Raw genomic sequence first — 15,770 nt, 5'->3', positions numbered from 1 at the left:
TTGCTTGACATCCATCCTTCTTCGACTCCCCCCACTTTTATTTCTGGAGCAGTTTTCTTTTCTTTTCTTTCTTCTTCTTCTTCTTTTTGTTTTAAATTTTCCTTTCCTTTATTTATTTATTTATTTATTTATTTATTTATTTATTTATTAAAGATTTTATTTATTTATTTGACAGAGAGATCACAAGTAGGCAGAGAGGCAGGCAGAGAGAGAGAGAGGAGGAAGCAGGCTCCCTGCTGAGCAGAGAGCCTGACGTGGGACTCGATCTCAGGACCCTGAGATCACGACCCGAGCCGGAGGCAGTGGCTCAACCCACTGAGCCACCCAGATGTCCCGCCTTTATTTATTTTTAATTAATTTTTTAAATTCTTATTTTTACTGAAATAGTTGACATATGATATTATACTGGTTTCAGGGGTACAGCGTAGTGATTCAACAATTATGTCCCTTATGCAATGCTCACCACAGTCAGTGTAGACACCACTCGCCACATACGAAGTTATTACAATATTGATGACTCTATTCCTTATGCTGTAGTTTTCATCTCTGGGACTTAATTTGTTTTATAACTGGACGTTTGTAACTTTTTATCCCTGTTATCTATTTATCCATCCCCCCTGGCAGCCACCAGTTTGTTTTTGGTATTTATGAATCTATTTCTGTTCTGTTTTTTGTTTGTTTTTAGATTCCATATATAAGTGGAATCATATTGTATTTGTCTTTTTCTGTCTGACTTATTTCACTTAGCATATGTAATAACCTTGAGATCCATCTGTGTTGTCACCATGGACAAGATTTAATTCTTCTTTATGGCTGAGTAATATTTCAGTGTGTGTGTGTGTGTATGTGTGTGTGTGTGTGTTACATCTTTATCCATTCAGCTATCAATGGACACTTTGGATGCTTCCATATTTTGGCTATTATAAATAATGCTGGGATAAACATAGGGGTGCATTTATCTTTTTAAATTGACCTTATTTTTTTTCTTTGGGTAAATCACCCAGAAGTGGAATTACTGGGTTGTATGATATTTCTATTTTTAATTTTTTGAGAAACCTCCATACCATTTTCCATAGTGGCTGCACCAATTTACATTTTCACCAACAGTGCATGAGGGGTCTCTTTTCTCCACATCCATGCCAACATTTGTTATTTCTTGTCTTTTTGATATTAGCCATTCTGACTAGTGTAAGAAAATATACCACTGTGGTTTTGATTTGTATTTTCCTGATATGTGAGTTTGAGAATCTTGCGTTTATCACTTTTTAAACTATCTTGTGTTCCTGGCTCTAGAAGATCAGAAACATTCATCCATACAATGGACAATGATTCAGCCATTAAAAGAGAAAAGGGAGATGTGCACTAACATGAAATTGTCCATGATTTACAGAATTTCAGCTGAACAAAATCAAATCGCGGAAGTAAATGTGTCTTAGGACTCTCTTGGTTGCAAGTGGCAGATGACCATGGGAAATAGCTTCAGGGAGAAATAGAACTTACTGTGGGTCTAGCACAGTCACAAGAACTAGAAGGATGATAGAGTAGCTCAGAGAGTTGGAGACAATGTTGCACAAAAGAGCTTTTGGAATCATGGGAGCTTTGTGGTCCTTAGCAATGGAATCAGGGACCTGAATGTTCTTAGAGCTGAGGTCCTCTCTGCCTCTTATCTCTGCTTCTCAGAGTTTGCAAATTTTCCATAAGAGTGGAGCCATGGATGCCACCAACTCTGTAATTACCTTCTTAGAGCTCTTTGACTAAAGAACAGAGAGCCAGTTGAAAAATCCCAGGGAAGGATTCTGACTGGTCTGACTGTGGTCATATGTCTAGCTCTTGGAGCAATCACTGTGGCCAAAGAAGAAAGGCGATATGAAAATCCCTGAAACCAGAAAGACAAGGTCTAAACCTCAGAGGAGAAGATAAAGGATACTGAGAGAAAAAACCGCAATTTGGCCCAATTTTTGTTAAAATATACATTTAAAAAATCCAAGGGAATATATACCAGCCTGTGTTAAATGAGATTGGTTGTTGGGGTGCCTGTGTGACTCAGTTGGTTAAGCCTCTGCCTTCGACTCAGGTCATGATCCCAGTGTCCTGGGATGGAGTTTCCCCGCCAAACTGTGAGTTGGACTCCCTGAGCCTTCCCTGCTCTGCTTCTCCCTCTCTCTCTGCCCCTCCTTCTGCTTGTGGTCTCTCAAATAAATTAATAAAATCTTTAAAAAAAGATCTTTTTAAAAAAAATCTTTTTAAAAAATTAATAAAATCTTTTAAAAAAATTTTAAAAGTTTTTATTTATGTATTTATTTTTTTGAGAGAGAGAGAGAATGAGAGAGAGAGAGAGCATGAGATGGGGAAGGTCAGAAGGAGAAGCAGACTCCCTGCTGAGCAGGGAACCTATTGTGGGACTCCATCCCAGGACTCTGGGATCATGACCTGAGCTGAACAAAGGCAGTTGCTTAACCAAATGAGCCACCCAGGTGCCCTAAATAAATAAAAATTAAAAAAAAATTTTTTTAAAGTGATTGGTTGTCTCTGAGGATAGATTTTCACTTTTTCTGGAATATTTGATTTGTTTTAAACTTTTAAAAAATTATTTATTTATTTATTTGATCGGGGGTAGGCACAAGCAGAGGGAGCAGCAGGCAGAGGGAGAGGGAAAAGCAGGCTCCCCACTGAGCAGGGAGCCTGAAGTGGGGATCCATGTGGGGCTTAATCCTGTTCCCTGATCTGAGCCGAAGGAAGATGCTTAACCAACTGAGCCACTCAGGTGCCCCTGGAATGTTTGAATTTTATTTTATAATCCATTCTTCTAACTTTTATAACTCAAAAATTCTTTTTAAGATTTTTATTAAAAAGTTAAGCAGAGGGGCCCCTCGGTGGCTCAGTGGGTTAAGGCCTCTGCCTTCGGCTAGGGTCGTGATCCCGGGGTCCTGGAATCGAGCCCCGCATCGGGCTCTCTGCTCGGCAGGGAGCCTGCTTCCTCGTCCCTCTCTCTCTGCCTGCCTCTCTGCCTACTTGTGATCTCTGTCTGTCAAATAAAATAAATAAAATCTTAAAAAAAAAAAAAAAGTTAAGCAGAAGGGGCACCTGGGTGGCTCAGTGGGTTAAGCCTCTGCCTTTGGCTCAGGTCATAATCTCAGGATCCTGGGATGGAGCCCCGCATCATGCTCTCTGCTCAGCAGGGAGCCAGTTCCTCCCACCCCCTCTGCCTGACTCTCTGCTTGCTTGTGATCTCTCTCTCTCTCTGCGTCAAATAAAATAAATAAAATCTTTAAAAAAAAAAAAAAGCTAAGCAGAAAAGGTCGTAAACCCGTATGCTCTTTGTTTGTTCAGTTGATAATATATCTCATTAATCAAACCCAGGAGCATCATTCTAAAGCTGTTGCCAATTTGGTACATATTTTTATCATTCAGAATAGCTTGTTTTCTTTTATTATTCTCCTCCAAGCAAATTAGTTCCCTTTCATTTAATTGTGTAGTTAAGGCTTTTGTTTGGAAAAGAACTCTGTTTCTCAGAGCTGATCCAAAGCCTGTTTCAAGAAATGGATGAATTTTTGGCAATGTAAGTTATGAAGCTTTTTACTGTCTATAAGAATTGCTTGGTGATAGAACACTCAGTAATCAGAGCTATTTTTGTAGGTGGTAGGATAGATACCTATGATTGAAAGGAGCTCCCTCTTCTGTTTTCTGCGTTCACACCCATGTCTACCTTTATCTAGCATCAACCCCTGCCCTGGGGCAGGCTGATTAATGAGTCGATCACTTATATCTTTGCAGTGCGACTGTGGATTCCACTCTTCATATTACATTAACGATTCTCCAGTTACTAAAAAAACAACTCATGTTTATGGAGTTCTCAGAGTGTTTATTCAGACATTTGTCTCAGTGACTTTTCAAATATGTAGCCCGAAGCTGTTATCTTGTAGACCTTGGGTTCTTGGTTAAGTTGGGTAAACAAGTCCATTTTGGTCCCAAGAAACATTTCTAGGCATCATGTTAACCCTTTTTCTCACAAGAATCCACCTTTTAGGGCAGTTGTTTTTCTCTCTCACGGAGAGACTCCAGGCGGTAAAGACACTAGAGGAACACAGGCGTTCTCACAGGAACAATATACTGGAAGCACATCAGGCTGTTAGTTAAAAGCCCGAGCGTAAAAAATTCTTTTTTAGAATGCCAGAGTGTAAAATGCCTATAACTGAAGCTCCAGCCTCTTTTTCTCGATGTTTCTTTTAAAGTTTTTTTGTGGTTTTGTTTGTTTATTTGTTTGTTTGTTTTCATTTGGTTTTGGTTTTGGTTCCTAAAAGTTCCAATAAAACTTCATTTACAAAAACAGGCAGTCAGCCCCTGGGCTGTAGTTTGCTGATTTGTTTTTTCAAAAAATACTGTATTAAGATAAGATTTACCAGATGCCTGGGTGGCTCAGTGGGTTAAGCCTCTGCCTTCAGCTCGGGTCGTGATCTCAGGGTCCTGGGATCGAGGCCCACATTGGGCTCTCTGCTTCGCAAGAAGCCTGCTTCCTCCCTTCTCTCCACATGCCTCTCAGTCTACTTGTGATCTCTCTCTGTCAAATAAATAAATAAAATCTTTTTAAAAAGTAAGATTTACCTTGATTGCTGAGATTTTGATGCCTCTAATTTTGCACCCAAGCCCAGCATCTATCCTGGTCCTGACCATTTAGCATGGAGATTCACAAATTTGTTTAAAACTCCTGACAATATTAATGTAAGTTTTGCTCTCTTCCTTAACAGGATCAGCATTATGGGTACAGAAGCCACCATTCCTTGAATCTTTTTTTTTTTTTTAAGATTTTATTTATTTATTTGACAGACAGAGATCACAAGCAGGCAGAGAGGCAGGCAGAGAGAGAGGAGGAGGCAGGCTCCCTGCTGAGCAGAAGCCAGATGTGGGGCTCGATCCCAGGACCCTGAGATCATGACTTGAGCTGAAGGCAGCGGCTTAACCCACTGAGCCACCCAGGCACCCCCATTCCTTGAAGCTTCTAAGGACTTTACCTGCATGATTTTATTTTACCCTTGTCATAGCCATGTACAGAAGAGACTGTGAACTACTCCCCTTTTATAAATAAGGAGACTGAATCTCAAAGTAAGTAACTTGTCTGAAGACACATAGCTTTTTAAATGCTGAACTTTTGCCACTAGGGAGAAAAACAGAAAAATGGGTGGCTTTGCTATGTTATTGATATTTTAAACATCTTTCATGTTTCAACTCCCTCATCCCCATTTTTTAAAAATTATTTTTCTCTCATGTAATGAATCCCATTATTAGCGCCCTTAAAAGTTTTGCTGGGTCTTTCCAGCATCTGCAAGGATGGAAATGCGGAGAGGATTCAAGGTAAGAAATTTTTATGGGTTTTTAGAATAGCTTAATTCTCCATAAGGCCTTTAGCTTTTCAGAAAGAGAACATGGTGGTGTCTGAATGTAATTTCTTTAGTAGCAAAAAGCACAAGTGTGAAGGAGCCAGGGTTTGGGTGAAGCCAAAAGAATATGTGAGCCTGCAGCATTTGGAAGGGTTTAAACCCTGCATCTGTAGTTATTTCTCTCCTTAGGGGCTTCCAAGAGACCTTTTCCACCTTGAAATTGTTCTTGAAAAATGAGCATGGCAAAAAGTCCTTTTAATTTTACAGCTTTTAGCATAATTTAAAATGTGTTAATGAACTACCTTTAAATAGCCAAACCAGGGACTGCAGAAAGAAGTGGAGGCCTATGGAATGGGCAGTAGATCATGGAAAATACCATAAAGAAACAGACACAGTCCAGGCTCAGGGCTTGGCATGGCCATCTGCCGTATCTTTCCAGAAGCAGAAGCAGAGTAAGGAATACCCAATAACTATAACAATATCCACTTATGTGGTTTCACCCAGGTTCGTTTTCTTTGGGGAATCTGGTAGCTAGCTAGGCCAGATTCAGGATTTGGATTCTAGTGGACTGGGAAGGGCTTTGTTTAAGCTAAGGAAGCTAGCTTTCCAATTCAGGGAGTAATTGTGGCTATGAGGAAGAGAAAATTGCTTAAGCTACCTGAGGCAAAAAAATAACTGTATGTATCTATTGGAAGGACACAGGGCACCTCATGGAACCCAAGGACAGCAAGGGTGGCCAGATTTCATGAGTGGTTAGAATTGTAGAAATGGAAAGTTATTGGAAACTGAGGAACTAAAGCAATTGATGTAATTTTACATTATATAGACATTTAACCAACATTTTTGCAAGCCCCTGAAAGCCTTGTATACCTTGAGATTACTGATTTATAGGAAACTGCAAATGGGGAATTAATAAATGTTTAATTTTATAAATGTGTACAAAACATAACTTTATGGTTTTTCATATTTACAAACATTTCATTCCATTTGAAAATAATTGTAGGTTAGATTTTCTCCTCATTTCACAATAATTCTTGTGTATGCTCTATGATTATGGACAAATCATAGCCACAGTGAATTTAATAAATTAGCTAAATAATTGTAAAAGCAAAGCCAAAAAACTTTCAAAAATTTCCATGGGGAGGGATGCCTGGGTGACTCAGTGGGTTAAGCCTCTGCCTTCAGCTCAGGTCATGATCTCAGGGTCCTGGGATTGAGTCCCGCATGGGGCTCTCTGCTCAGCAGGGAGCCTACTTCCCTCCTTTCTCTCTGCCGGGTTCTCTACCTACTTGTGATCTCTCTGTCAAATAAATAAAATCTTAAAAAAAAAAAATTTCCGGGTACCTGGGTGGCTCAGTGGGTTAAGCCTCTGCCTTCAGCTCAGGTCATGACCTCAGGATCCTGGGATAGAGTCTCACATGGGGCTCAGCAGGGACCCTGCTTTCCTCTCTCTCTCTGCCTGCTTGTGATCTCTGTCTGTCAAATGAAAAAATAAAATCTTTAAAAAAAAATTTCCATAGGGAAAAATATTCTGATGGTGCTGTATTTTGATATGCTGGTTCTGATGCTTAAGACTACGAAGGTCTTAAAACATTCCTGGCAAAGAGAATTGGCTTAGATTGGCTTAGTTAAGCCAATAGGTTGGCTTCTTAAGGGTCAGGTGATTATTTCTGATCTAATTAACTGTGGTGGTGGTGGTAGTGAGTCAGTTAATTGGGTCTTTTTTCTTTTACGGCAGCCCCATTGATGTTTCTCTTGAATTAAACCTACCTTGTTAAGAGACATGTACAAATGACTTCATGCCTAAGAAGGACAGATAATTTTAAGTTGTTTAGGGATTTTGTTTCTCATCTAACTAAATTCTTCTCATGGCTAATGACTGTCCTGGGTTACTCATCCATGCCCATAGCTCTAATTACCAAACGTGATGACTTCCACACACTGTTTTCAGTGTGTGGAATCTTTCATCTGACTTCAGAGCACACTGAAATAGTCACCTTCTGGATATTTCTACCTTGAGGTCCCTGGCACTGAAAATTCAGAAAGCTCCAAATGAACCCATAAATTATTCATAAATTTTCTATAAATCTTTATCACCCCCCCCAACTTTATTTCTGGTCTTAGTGAATGGCACATTAACCATTTGCTGGAACCAGACTCCTGGGAGCACTCTTGGCTCCTCCCTCATGTCCCATATCCAAGTACTCACCAAGTTTAGTTGATTTTGCTGTGTTGATTCTGATTGCCTTGTGTTGGAGCAGGTAATTGAGAGAATGTGTTCACCAGTTAGCCACGAGCTGGAGGTGGGGAATTTGAAGCTCCTCATCCACTCCCCAGTCCTTAGAATGTACACTCTGCTCACCGTTCCCACAGGGGGAACCATTTAAGGACGTAGCCTTGAGAGAGTAAGGTGTCGTTGAGACCATCTGGATAGTATACATGACTGAATGCAGTTAGGGCCTTTATATAAACTTTAAGATTCTGATGGGCAGGTGCAGAGATCTATTCATCTTGGAATCACTGGAGATAAGCCTTCCTTTTCTTATTTAACTTGCCACCTACCTATCTGGAGTGGTCTGCTTCTTTCTTGGTCTCTCCTTGCCCTCCATATAAGGGAGCCAGTTTGTGAATTGTGAATTGTGATTTGAATCTCAGTCTTGAAACTTCCTAGTTGTGTATATAAAAGAGAGAGAGGTTGCTGTTGCTGTGTTTTATGACTCTGTATCATCGTGCAACAAGAATAATCATTTCTAACAAGTGCTCAGTTCCTGGGCCACTTGGCCATTGTGTTTACCTACTGGCTGGGTTTATGAGGGTTGGCAGTAGTGACCAAACATATTAGGCAACATGGGGCTTTAGATACAGTTGTGTTTTTTTCAGTGTGGAGATTTTGTTAACTTTTTCTACTTAGTTAAAAAAAAAAAATATATATATATATATATTTTTTGAGCTTTTATATATATATAATGTATATATATACATACATAGGAGTATATATATATATACATATATGTATATATATGTATATGTATATATATACATATACATATATACATAGGAGTACACAGTTTTCTTTTGGTGTCAAGCTCCAATATGGTCCTGGGCAGAGCTGATAAAATTGGTTGATGAGATAAAGGTGTAGTATAAGCAAAAGGGGGAATCAAAGATGTTTCTAGGTTTGTACGTGAGCAACTGGTTAAAGGGTGGTGTCATTAATCTGATGGGTGACCTTGGGAGAGAAGAGATGTGGTACACACAAATCCAGAGTCCTGTTAGAACAGATCAAGTTTGAGATGCCAGTTAGATACCCACATCAGTATTATCAGGTAAGCAGGTAGATATTCGAATCTTTCAGACCTTTAGGAATCTCAGTTTCTGTCTACTTGGCTGTCTATTCTCCTTTCTGCCAATGAACCAAGGTCTTAGAGCTCATTTTTTGGTGACTTTGGCACCATGGTTTTGGGTGTCCTAGTTCTGATTTGGGCTACAAGCTCACTCAGTACCCACTGGCTGACTCATTCCAATGGCCTAGTTTCAAATACTGTGGGGAGAGCTTGTGACAGCCCACCCAGGGGCAGGTGTTCTCCAAAGATTCAGTCTCCTATGGTTGGCTTCACAGAGTATGCAGGCTGCTACTCTGGGCTGAGCACAGGGTGGGACAGGGAGTGTGAATATAGCAAGCAAATTTGATGACATTTTCCTGGGAATCCATTTCTGAGCCCCAGGGTAAGGGCTCTCTGTCTTTTCCATATGCTCCTAGAGTACCTCGAGCATTGCTCCTTTTTGGGGGGGGGGGTGGTGGTGGTTAAGATTCTATTTATTTATTTGAGAGAGAGAGAGACAGAGCAAGAGATTCAAATCACAATTCACAATTCACAAACTGGCTCCCTTAATGGAGGGCAAGGTGCAGAAGGAGAAGCAGGCTCTCCGCTGAGCAGGGAGCCTGGCACAGGGCTTGATCTTGGAACTCCAGGATCATGACCTGAGCCGAAGGCAGATGCTTAACCAACTAAGCCACCCAGGCACCCCAGCATTGTTCCTTCATAAGCCATATTGTAATGGCCTGTTTTCTTGCCTGTCTCCCTTACTGTAGTGTACTTAAGATCCTTTAGGTCAGCTTTTAAATTTTTCGGATGAGAAAACTAAGTCCCAGAGAGGATAAAGATGACTTAAGATCCCTAAACTTCCAGTCCTTGTTTTACTACATGAAGTTGTTTTCTGTTTAAAGTGGTTATTCTTAACTTTTTCAAGGACCCAATGCAAAGAAATCTGTTGAGAACCATAGATCTTCTCTCTGGGGGAAAAATGCACATCGGCATACACACAGGAAATTGTCCCCACGAAGTCCAGCGATTCTTGTTTAGAACCTATGGATCAAAGGGATAGAGAATGGATGGCCAAGAGTGGTGAGCTTTAGGCATAGATTTAAATACATTCTCAGCTGGATATGTTACATGACTTTCTGAAAGAGAGTAAATATCTTATGAAGTTTTTGTGAGAGTAGTGGAGGAAATGTAAGTGGTGCATATAGGAGGGAGTCAATAAGCTGGTCACATTTCAAAAGATAAGGGATTTTAGGACTTCTTAAAGCACTCTCAACAAAGTACATCTATATGTCTATCCATCCATCCATCTATTTAACAGGCCGTTTTAGCAGAGGCTGTCAAGGAGGTACAAAGAGAACTAAACGCAACAGGTGTAGCTTGCTTTTACCCTGGAGCAGCCAGGTCAACAGAATGATGGGTGCTGGTTTCTTGGTGGCTGAGAGAAAGAAGAGGGTAAGGGCAAAGAGGCTTCAGGGGCCGTGAGTCAGTGAACACAGAGGTGTAAAAGGAAGGCTTAAGGAACAGGGCGTTTGACTCGAGTCTACTTCCTTCATTTAATATTTCAATTCCCATTGTGGGAGGAAGGAAGGAGTCATCCCTAATCATTGTGCTGATTCTGTACCTCTGCTGGTCCAGACATCCATGGCTGGATTCAGCTTCATTTGTTAGAGCTTCCCAGCAGGAGACATTTAGGTTTGGTCGCTGACATTGCCAGCAGCAGACTCATCAGGACAGGAAGGAAATCACTGCTTTAGTCTTGCAAATTGACTACTCAGTGTGAGACCAAATCTGGAGATTCCAGTAAGGTCTTCTCCCCAATATAAAATGGTAGTGGCTGGGGCTCCAGACTTGTTGGATGGTAGCTTTTTCCAATGAAAAACGTGTCTAACTCTTGCTGCACATTATTTTGAGGTGTGTGTGTGTGAATGAACTCTGACGCCATCTTTCTACCTTAAATGGGACGATGCACACGCATTGGAGGGCACAGAGAAGGCATTCAATGAATGATAACTATGAGGTTGATGATGATTTTTTTTTTTTTTTCATCTTCCATTCTCTCTTTTCCTTAGGGAACGGGGAAGTGAAAACCTTACGAAATCCCTTCACTCTCCTAAACAAGATTAAGCTAACAGGAGGGTGCCAGGGTATGGGGACCCCGACTCCCCCCGACCCCCAAGCTTAACTTACAAGACAGTTGCATCCCCTCTATCGAGTGCCTTCCCTGTCCCTATCGCCAAAGCCACCTGACCAGTCCCAGGAGTGCCTGGCAGCCTTTGGAGGGTACCCGAGAAGAGGAGTCCGGGAGAGGAGATGAGGACCAGGTGCTTTGAGAAGGCAGCTACCTGGGAGGAGGCTCTTCGAAGACCCCCCGCGGCGCGGGGCCAGGCGCTCTCTGCTGCCTCCCGCGGAGGCGCCCGCGTCCCAGCCCCGGCCCCCCCAGCGGCTCCTCGGGAATGCTGGGAATGTGAGTCAGGGCGAGCGGGCGAGCGCGCGGAGCGGCCGGGCGGGGGGCCCGGCAGAGCGCAGTTCTGGCAGCGCCGCGCGAGCGCGCGTCTCAGGACTGCGGCGGGTGCCGCCCCCTCGGCCGTGAGCCCCGCCCGGCCCCGCGCACAGCCCCGGCCCTCCGAGCCGTGCCCTCCCTCCCCGCCCCGCTCCACCTCCTCCTCCTCCTCCCTCTTCGGCTCGCTCGGGCTCCGGCTTCCGCGCCGGCTCCGGCTCCTCCCGGCCGCCCGGGGCCAGGGCGACGTGAGGTTGTAAAAATCCATGTGGGACGGCCCCGGGGCGAGCATCAGAAGGTGAGACGTCGACGCCGGGGCTGGGGCCGCTGGGCGCCCGGCTCCCTCGGGGCGCGCGTGCCGGGCATCCCTCGTGCCGGGTCCCCCTCACTCGTGGGGAGCTGCAATGCGTTATCGCGGGGAGCCGAGAGGTGAACCATCCGCCTCCACCGGGGCTTTCTGGGGCGGAGGAAAGGATGGGGCGGCCTAAGGGCGGATTTGCCTTGATGTAGAAACCCCCGGATTGGAACAAGTGCACGGCTTGCTCTGGCGCGCGGGCGCCGCTCGCTCGCCCCAGCGGCCCGGGCCACCTCCCGCAGTCCCTCTCCGGCTGCCACCCTCACTGCCATCGCCTTTCTTCTCTCCAGCTTCCCCTCTTTCTCCTGGCTTTCCCCCTCTTGCCTCGAGGGTGGGTGTTCTCAGGGGCAAGGGTCTCGGGGAACCCCAAGCCGAACAAAGTGTTGAAAGGTGGAGCCCCAGTCCAGGGGGGTGGGGTACCTGGCTGCCTCGGTGGGCTCCGAGGGGAGCGTGTTAAGGAAAAAAAAAAAAAAAATCCGTGTCAGGGAAAATGAAGCCGGCTTTATTGGGGAGGGGTAGAGTGTGGTGGTGTATGAAAACGAATACGACGTGACATTAAATGGAACGACATTCCTTTCCTCTCCCTCCCCATCTCCGAATTTTACAAGAAAAGGCGTACTTAGAAGGTGGTACCTAATTTTTTATTCTCATTAAAAAAAAATTCGCCCGAGCCTTTGAAAGATCATCTTAGGACAGTGAAGATTAAGGGTTGCTTTGGTGCGGGATAATAAAACAGCGCTCATAAACTCGCGGATCGGCCCGGCCTTATTTATTTTGTACTTAAGGGTCTCTGTTCTTGCCAAAGAGGGAGGGTCCGCTCTGTTATGAGCGGATCGATTTTAGGCGGCTACCTGCCTTTGCTGGATGAAAGGCAGTTTACTCCCGGAGTGGTGAATTGTCAGGTCCCTCTGTGATTGACAGTCACACCTGCCACTTATGTGGGCAGAACGGGGACCGGTAAAACCTCAAGAGCCAATCAACGCTCGGGAGAGGAGGGCAGCTCCCACTTGTCATGGTTAGTTTCCTGGTTGGCTTTTTAAATCAGTGGTTTTACTTAACCATTGGTTTCCACCAGGTATGAGGCTCCAGCTGTGAGAGGCAAGACAAGCGGGAAGGAAACTCTTGGAAAACGGGCTTAGAAGCAAGTATGCTTGACTCGTGTTTGTTTTTTCTTTCCTCTTTCTCTCCTCACTAGTTGTAGTTGGGGATGCTCAGGCCATTGGCTTAAAAATGAAAATGAAATGGATCTGTGTAAAAAAAATGCACTGATGGGGGTACGTATTGGGGGGTTAGAATCGTCCACCTATTTCTCTGGAATTGCAGGCTCCTTTATAAGAGACACCATTTACTGTTGAGCTCTCTGGGAAAAGGGTGTGGCACTTTGTCTCCTATGGTCACTCTTGTCCTTGTAAAGTCACATCGTTTTCTCAGTATACAGTTGTAATTGGCTCTTGGCTCTATTAATGGACTTATAAGATATTTTTGAAGCAGACAAGCATACTTTATTAGGATTACCATGAATAGAAGGGGTTCCTGTAGTTTTTGACAGTGTGACTCAACTTCTGGAAGTGAGGGCTTGCCTTCTTCACTTACAGTTTGGCTGTCAGTTTGGATGTGGCAGTGAGGTCAAGAAAGATCCCTTCCGGAGGGTAGAAGAGTTTGCCTTTAAGGTGAGTTTGCTTCTAAGGTGAGCCATCTTGTCTGTCTGCCTCTGTGCTTAAATAAAAACCCTGCACAGTTTGGGAGGGTAGTGTGTGGATGGTGATGGTTTCATCAGCAAGACTTTTCATGGGTGGCTGGAGTGTGGGCAGCAGGACCAGCTCCTCCTCATTCTCTATAAATGAAAGGCTTATTTTTTTCAGTGCCCTTCTCTCTGAATTCAGTAGAAAAATTACTGGTTGATCCTGTTACCTTATAGAAGCTGTATGTGGATGTGAATATAAAGCTGTGCCTTCGCTGTTTCGTGAACAGATTGTAAGCCAGAGTGCACTGATTAGGATGGTTTTCATGTCCAAGCCAGGTTTGTCAAGGTAGTATTATTACTATTGTGAAGTCTAGCACTTTGTAAATGTTAGCACTTTGTGGAGTATTTTACATGCATTATCTTTTTAAAAACTTTCAGAGCTCCTATGAGGTAGGGGTTATTATTACCCTCAAATTATAGGTAAGGAAGCTAAAAGGGATTATGTATCTTGCCACAGTTTAGGGTAAGAGTGAGCACTTGAGTGCACATTTCTCTGACCCAGAGCCTGTGACCTTGGCTATGGCCTTGAATTCAAATTTTGGTTGTGCCGTCTATGTGTCCATGCTGAAGTATGGACTTTTCCAGCATACATAAGTTCTATTTCGTTTAGAATCCACTGCGATGTTAATGTGTGCCTTGACTCTCTGAATGCCATCACTTCACCAGTAGATAAATTTAGTAACTTCGTGTATATTTCTAGTAAGTCAGCTTTGGCCCAGTGGAAATTTGGTTCCGAATGTAATGATGATTATTTAAAAGAAGGTAATACAAAACAAAATCCTTACTCTTCTATTTTTACTGATACCTTATATTTCCAGTTGGAGTTCTGAATAGGTATAGGTTGAATATGGGCTGTTATCATTCATTTGGCTTTTTTTTTCTTTTGCTAAGGGATTAGAATTTTATTTTCTCTTTCACCTTCAAAGAGACTCTTTTTCATTAGGGATAAAATATAATTGTATTTAAAATTATTCTATTGAAGTAGTGTGGCCCTCTTGTTTTATTATGTTGGAAAAGCCACAAGACTTAAGCCTTATCAGTGTTTTCCCTTTGGTGAAATTCAATGATCGTGATTTGCCGAAAGACATATACTCAAATATTAGTTTGAATGAATGGTGTTGGAATCCATAAATTCACCTCAACAGATAGTCTTTGAGTTTGGTGAGGTTAATTTTGTATAATCTACATTTTTGTTTATCTTACTAGGGACAATCTTTAACCTCTTTTATCAGCTAAAAAGTTAACATTTTGGGGATGCCTGGGTATCTCTGTTGGTTTAGTGTGTGCCTTTGGCTCAGCTCATGATCCCATGGTCCTGGGATCCAGTTTTCCATTGGGCTCCTTGCTCTGTGAGGAGTCTGCTTCTCCCTCTTCCTGCTGCTCCTCCTGCTTGTGCTCTTTCTCTCTCTCTCTCTCTGTCAAATAAATAAATAAAATCTTAATAAAAAAAAAAGAAGTTAACATTTTGGCTGTTATATGGGAGAACTACTTGCCAGCCAGTGGTTTAATTTCAGCAATTATTCCTTGATACTTTATTGTGATTTTCCTTATTTTAGAAAAATAAAACAAATGGGAAATGGAAAAGGACTGATATTAATGATAGTTGTAGGTCCTATATCTAAAACAGTTGATCCAAATGATCCAGTCATCATTGGGTGTACCAGACACAGAGATTCTTCAGTCTGTTTTTTTCTTTTGTGTGTGTGTGTGTGTGTGTGTGTGTGTGTGTGAAGAAAAGGAAAAAAAAGTAAATTAATATGTAAGAAATGCTAAGATATGTCAGTTGATAAAGTTATATTAGTTGTGTATCAAAACTTCTTGACTTACAGCAACAGGTATTAATTCTCACTCTCCTGAGTTTTCTTTTTTTTTTTTTTTAAAGATTTATTTATTTATTTGACAGACAGATATCACAAGTAGGCAGAGAGGCAGGCAGAGGGGTGGGGGGAGCAGGCTCCCCATTGAGCAGAGAGCCTGATGCGGGGCTCAGTCCCAGAACCCTGAGATCATGACCTGAGCTGAAGGCAGAGGTTTAACCCGCTGAGCCACCCAGATGCCCCTCACTCTCCTGAGTTTTTAGGTTGACTCTAATTTGACTGATCTAGGCTGGGTTCCCCGGGTGGCTTTGCTGCTGGCTGCACTTGGTTTTGGTCTGCTATGTGTTCTGGGGCCCCAGTGGGAGGGATAGCAGCTACTTGAGGCATACCCTTCTCATGGTGGATAACCGGATTTGATAGCTGAGTCAAACTGCACAAGCAATGTCATCTTCACAAACAGCCTTTTTGGACATAGCATGTCACATGGTGAAGATCAACATCCATGGATAAAAGTAGACTCTGCCCATAGTAGAGGAGGGGATATGTGATGAATGATAATCTGAACTCCGACAACATGTAAAACGTATGGTTTTTTAGAGAATTTTTTACTTTTTTCTTCTTATTCTTGGGGAATACAATCTTCATCCCCTCACTCC

The 15,770-nt window shown here is 42.8% G+C and overlaps 1 protein-coding gene across 11 annotated transcripts in view; it reads left to right on the top strand.

Annotated features, from left to right (window-relative positions):
• Nucleotides 1–12,617: 12,617 nt before the first annotated feature.
• Nucleotides 12,618–15,770, top strand: part of ERC2 (ELKS/RAB6-interacting/CAST family member 2) — a 901,328-nt gene continuing 898,175 nt past the window's right edge. For all 11 annotated transcript variants that reach the window (XR_004280876.1, XR_004280875.1, XR_004280877.1 and 8 more), the window contains exons 1-2: nt 12,618–12,698; nt 13,149–13,223. The gene's annotated coding sequence lies outside the window, so the exon portion shown is untranslated. The remainder of the gene's footprint in view (nt 12,699–13,148; nt 13,224–15,770) is intronic.

Source organism: Mustela erminea, chromosome 1 (assembly GCF_009829155.1).
Source record: "Mustela erminea isolate mMusErm1 chromosome 1, mMusErm1.Pri, whole genome shotgun sequence".
Taxonomy (NCBI): Eukaryota; Metazoa; Chordata; class Mammalia; order Carnivora; family Mustelidae; genus Mustela; species Mustela erminea.
Note: the sequence above shows the minus strand (reverse complement) of the source record. Positions and strands in the feature narration are given on the sequence as shown.